This window comes from Alligator mississippiensis, chromosome 5, assembly GCF_030867095.1.
Source record: "Alligator mississippiensis isolate rAllMis1 chromosome 5, rAllMis1, whole genome shotgun sequence".
Lineage (NCBI taxonomy): Eukaryota > Metazoa > Chordata > Crocodylia > Alligatoridae > Alligator > Alligator mississippiensis.
In genome coordinates, this window is record NC_081828.1 from 4,533,968 (window position 1) to 4,540,307 (window position 6,340).

The window sequence follows — 6,340 nt, forward strand, 5'->3', positions numbered from 1 at the left end:
CTGGGAAAGATTTCAGGGTCATAGTGACTTAACACAACTTAACACACAGCACAAGAACCAGCGTCTAGAAACTGAAACCAGAGAAAAATCAAAGAAGGGATTAGGCCCATTTTTTGTAAAAACATTGAATGGTGACCAATTGCTCAAGGAAAGTACAAAAAAAAGTTTTCGATTTTCTCTCTCGATGTCTTAAAAAAGGATGCTCTTCTAAAATGTATATTTTATTTAGCATGTGAATTTGAGCCAATTTTTAGACACTTCCTGATGTTCCCACTCTGTCTTTGGTTCCTTTCAGGGATGACCTTGAGAAGAGGACTTACACCATCATAAGCATCAAAAAGGCCCTTTGCCTTTACCTGCTACTTGGCCTCTGAATGGTCAATTCAGGCCCAATATCAAGAGCAGATTTCTATGATCTACATGTTGCCCATGATCTTCAAAGGTAATGACAATTTTTAAACTAGGCAGGCCAGGCCACGGGGGAATATATCATATGGATAGTCTCTGTGCTGTTAAGGACTTACACTCATGCCCAGGAGAATTCTTTCATCCCTTGCATCTTCTGGGTCCAACAATTATAGTTCAGGCTCAAGCCTCTTTAAATTCACAGTGGGCACATCTGCATGAGATGCTTAGTGCACATTAGCCTAACAACACTGCATAGTAGTGTGGTAGTTAAAAACCATGCTAATAGCTGGCTGTGCAGTGTTATTAGGCTAATGCACAGTCTGCATCACAGGATAACCATGCGCCAATGCTATTGCACAGTAACTCTAGTTACTGCTTATATAGTTTGTACTTTATTAAGCAAGTACTAAAGTAAATGCTCAGTAAGTAAAGCACATTAATGAATGTGTAGACACACCCGCTATGTAAGAACAATTGTTTCTATGCCTCTTTTCATGTGGCCTCATATGCATTCTCTGAACTCATCTGCAAGGCCTCTCCCCTTCTCCATTTCTAGGTCCTCTGAAATTGCCATTTTTGCTGTCTCGCAACCTTACGGATTCACAGAGAGAATTTCTCTTGTTGCCTCTCTCCTTGCCTTCTGCTTCCTTGTCTGTCTGTCCTTGGGTAGTGAACTTCTCCTTTCTTGTATTGCTTGAAACCTGCTCACGGTGGGATTCTGTTGCCTAACAGCAGCATAGGTTATAGGGAGGAGAGATGGGTTAGTGGACCGAGCATTAGCCCACAAGCATGGAAACCGGGCATCTAGTCCTGGTTCTGTCACTGACCTTGGATGAAACATTTTACTTGTCTGTGCATTAGAAACAAATACAGGTACAACACTGATGTTCAGCTAGGGTAAATCAATGTAGCTAGCCTGTCCTCAGCCAGTGTGAACTAGCATGGCTTCATTGACTGCAGGCTTTCTGTGGTGCAGCTGGAAAGAGCAATCAGCAGTGTTGGCACTGGATTTATGGCTCAGTCTGGATACCTTGTTCCAAGCAGACTCAGACTGACCATGACATAAATAGGCAAATTTTATTGATGCACAATGACAGCAGATAAGTAGGATATGGGGAGTTATTTTGATTGCTTGCCTGTATTATTCTTATCTACCAGTGCCCAAGGCTTCACAAGGAGAACGTAAGCTCCAGTCTGTGGTTCTTTGCTTGAAGGTTGAGGGCTGATGCCCATTCGTGCCAATGGGGTGAGCAAGATGGGCTGGTGGTGTGCTGTCTGCCCATGGTGGCCTTGGGATCACCCTTGCTCTGAAAATCCCTCTTCTTGTATTCTTTTCCTTCTGAAGATGCTTCATTTCTGGGTACCATTGATTGGTCTACCTGTGGTTGTTATACTGCCAGCATGCCCCTTTGTTTCTCAAACATATCACATGCATACATCTTAATTTGGTCATTTACCGGTGTCTTAATTTGAACATCCCTGGCCTCCTATTTGATCATTTCACCAAAACCAATTGGAATCATGACTGGTAATTAAACTGTGCATATGGCCAGGCTCAGACTCTAACAGACCATGAAAGGGAACATCTGGAAATGCTATAAGACCTTTCTATATGGGCGGGTCTTCGGCAGGTGGGCTTAAGTTTTAGGGCACTGTCAGGGAGTTTATTATAACACATAACACATGAGGTAGTGGGATTTCCATCCTTGGAGGTTTTTAGGGCCCAGCTCGACAGAACCCTGGCTCGGATGATCTAATTGGGAATGATCCTGCTTTGAGCAGGGGGGTTGGACTAGATCACCTCCTGAGGTCCCTTCCAACCCTCATTTACTATGATTCTGTATTATTTTATCGTAATGTTTAATCTGTTTCGCTATTTTTTGTAAGCTGCCCTAAAGCTTTATTGGGCTGGGTGGCATTTACCCTATGTACATCTAATGCATGAAATGAAAAGAAAAGACATATCATTTATATTTGTGTTGATAAATTACCATAGCAGTATTACAATCAACACTTTTGTCATGGATTTGTTCCAAAACCAAGTTGGTTTTGGAGGTCACCGTGTGCCATGTTTGCATATCCTCCAGGATTAGTTTTACTCCTATGGCGTTTCATTTCTGTTTGTAGCTAGGGTGAAGCTGGGTTCAGTTTTGTTGTGTCTGTATCTACATGGAGTATGGTATTTGATATACATGCACTTTTGCCATTCAATGGTATAATTGGAAGATAATCAAGTGTGGTACTTGGCACAACCTCAAGGCATTGTCTGCCTGAAATGAGAGAACTCAGCTCCTCTACAGAAAAGGCAACTGTGAGAAATGGCCTTCCAGCCAGGAAAATTCCAGGTACACCAGTGGGACCAGACATTTCTAGAGGATTATGGTGACTGATAAGAATATTGGTGTGGAAAACCTCATTGCAAGTGATTTAGGAAGCTAGCTAGCGAGTTAATATGCTTGGTCTTTCCAATTTTCCTCAAGCCAGAGAAGGGTCTTGGACTCCAGGGTTGCTTGCAAGACCCTCAGGCAGTCTAGGGCATAGCTAGATGAAAGGGTCATAATTTGGACTACTTTTTTTCCTGTCTCTAAGATTATAGTCTGTTTTAATTGCATAATTCTTTTCTACTACATAATCAATCATTTTGGTTTTATTTCTTTTCTTACTGTGGAAAGATGGATTGCTAGGTGAGTGATAGTATAGGGTTGCCCTTTTTACAGCAAGGGGGACTTAGACTTTGTTTCACAACCCAACAGGGTTGCCATCTGGGGCTGGCAGAGAGTCCCTTACTGCAACTACGGGGTCTGGTATAAGGGTACTGGAGCTGAGGTTTGCTGGGGGTAAGACGTTATTCCAGAATAACCTTGGTCTGTTCCTTGAGACAAGCTGGAGCACAATGGGGAGGAACTTGGGGGTCTGAAACTCCTATTGGTTCTGCTTTTTCCTGGGAAAACATAACCTAAAATTCCACTTTTACCTTCAAAGCAACTCCTTATGTTACCTGAACATCTTTGTGTATCTTCCTTTTTCCCTTGCCCCAGCTAGTTTGCTGCTTATCTTAGAAGCTTGTGACTCTGACTCAGCTATCCAGTACGTAGGAGAAACCAGTTTTCAGGCCAGACCCTACTTATTCTCCTCGTCGTCACTTTTTAAGCATTGCAATGCCTCCGGTTTGAGCAGCTTGGCCTAGCAGGTCTTGCTATTTGGTAGGATTTGGTGCTGAGATTTGGGGACCTTCTAAGAGCAGCCTAGATCGCCCCATCACTTAGCAAAGAGGTGTCGACAGCTAGCCATTTGGACCACTGGGGACCTGTTATAAAGCATTCAGAAGACATTGTCCAGTAAGGTAGCTACATTTTTGTTCCCAGGCCTAAGAACCAGTAACTTAATACAAATGTTGATGTCATGGCCCATTGTAATCTACCTGACTTCCACTAATCCTTTGTCAATCCACGTGATGATAACCCATGCACAGCATTTCTCTTTCACTAATCCAGTAATCTCATTTTATTGCTTTTTTCCAACCTATTAGTGACCTGACGGTATCTCTTATATCCCATTTTTATTTGTGGATGGAGTTTATCTATGTATGGAGCATGCACAAGTTTTTGTTCTGTTATTTAATGTTATTGTGTCTTCTTTTTTCTCAGAGACCCTGAGGTACGGTACAGGGATACCCAAAATCTTGTCCGTGTCCCTTGCGACTATATGGTTGGTCCAATAAAATATATCACCCCACAAAATTGATGCCTCTCTTTTTTTTTTAAACATATGACTGAAGCTGTAATCAACTCACCAGATTGAATTGAGAGGCTGCCAGTCCTGAAGCCCACTTAACCTTGTGAGCTAGAGCCGAAGCACTATGCAGTTGAGAGCACATGTCAAGAATGTGGACAAATTGGAAAGAGTTCAGTGGAGGGCAATGAAAACTGTTAGGGTGTCGAGACACATAAGGAGAGGCTGAAGGAATTTAGTTTATTTAGTCTGGGAAAGAGGGAGACTGAGGGAGATTTAATAGCAGCCTTCAAGTGCCTGAAGCAGGGTTCAAAAGAGGACGAAGCTGTACTGTTCTCCATGGGGGCAGATGACAGAGGAAGGAGCAATGGGCTCAAGTTGCAGCAAGGGAAGTTTAAGTGAGGGTTGGACTAGATGACCTCCTGAGGTCCCTCCTAATCCTAATTTTCTATCATTCTAAACTAAGGTTGGATATTAGGAAAAACTTTCTTACTAGGAGGGTGGTGAAGCACTGGAATGGGTTACCCAGAGAGGTTGTGGAGTCTCCATCCTTGGAGGTTTTTAAGGCCTGTCTTGACAAAGCCTTGGCTGGGGTGATCTACTTGGGGATGACCCTGCTTTGATCAGGGGGTTGGACTAGATGTGACCTCCTGAGGTCACTTCCAACCCTAATTTTTTATGATTCTTTTAGTGCAGGTTCACTGGAAGACCCTGCCTACAGAACTGGGAATGTTAGGGAGAGCTCAATGTGCACAGGTCTTGTTAAATGAGATGCTCAGCAGCCTCCACAACCAGGACAACATGTCCTACCTTTTCTAGCACCAGTAAGGGTGTAGTATTGGGAAGGTTGCATGACTGATTCTTCTGGTGAGGTCAATCTAGGTGGCTAAGCTTCAAGTGTCATAACTGAATGAACCCACTCATGAACTGAATGAATTGGTACAGCGAATTCCTAAATCACTTCCCCACCTCCACCTACTTAGGTCTGTCTCTTAGGCTGTGACCTCTTTAGGGTAGAGACTCTTCTTTCTGTTTGGAAGCTGCCTAGCACAAAGTAGTTTTCATTGCATTACAACAAAAGCAGCCATTGTGGAGGTGGCATGGTCCAGGTGATGTGTAAAGTCTTTGCATGCAGTGTTATCTTTTGGTTGTCATAGGGGTCTCTTTCCCATTACGTCCCACGGAGCACATACAACCGGGATTGTAGATTGGCCTACTCAGAAACCACAGTGGTGGTCTCATTTCAGGATGAAGTGCATCTGGCTCACTCATTTCAGGCACTAGACAGGATTTCACTTGGCATAGCAATATTACATTATCGGATGATGATGATGGTGTTATTATTTCTCCGGGACCAACAGCAGCACTGTCATGCCACACTTCTGGGTCCATATTCCACATGCTGGTCCTAACTCCCTATAAAGCAGGAAGTTTGGGGAATGGCCTGGTAAGCCATCCCTGTATCACAGCTCCTCTTATAATTACCACGGCACTGAAACGAGGGGCAACTCTGCCCATTTAACCCCTTCAGTACAGTCAGAGCGGTGTGACCCGCCAGCCTAAACAAAGCTTAAGTCACTGTCAAGCAAACCCACATCTCTAACACTCAGCAAGCAGTGGTATCACAGTGAGAAATCAGTTTTGTCCCTTAGAATTAATTCCAATGGGAAACCCACCAGCACCTTGCATCAAGAGAGAAAACCAAGATTTCACTGTGATACACACATTATATAGAGATACATACAGGTGACATACTAGTTCACTGGTGGCCTTAAAATGCTAGGGTGGTCCAAATTTGCAACTTGATGCATATAGCGGATCTGAATGGAGTTGCTCAAGGGATTAGCTATTTAGCAAATCTTCTACCTTTCTTGAAGTATCAGTTGTACCTGCTGATTTCAACTGGTCTTCAAATTCTTTATCAAACCTTTCTAGGTAGTAAAAACCCAAACTACTTGCTACCCACCAGCCAAAACCTCCTGCTTTCCTCACCCCAACACGTCTAAGGATTCAGTAATGTGTTGTCAGATCCGTTCACTGCCATGCTTCCAAGGGAGGAATGAAATGTACTTCAGATTATGAAGGGTCAGATCAGACCAATCACCATATTTGAGGTCAGGAATGAGTTTTACCCCCTGCTCAGATTGGTATGGAGGGTGGGGACTTTTTGCCTTCCTCTGTAGTTGGCATCTGACCCTCT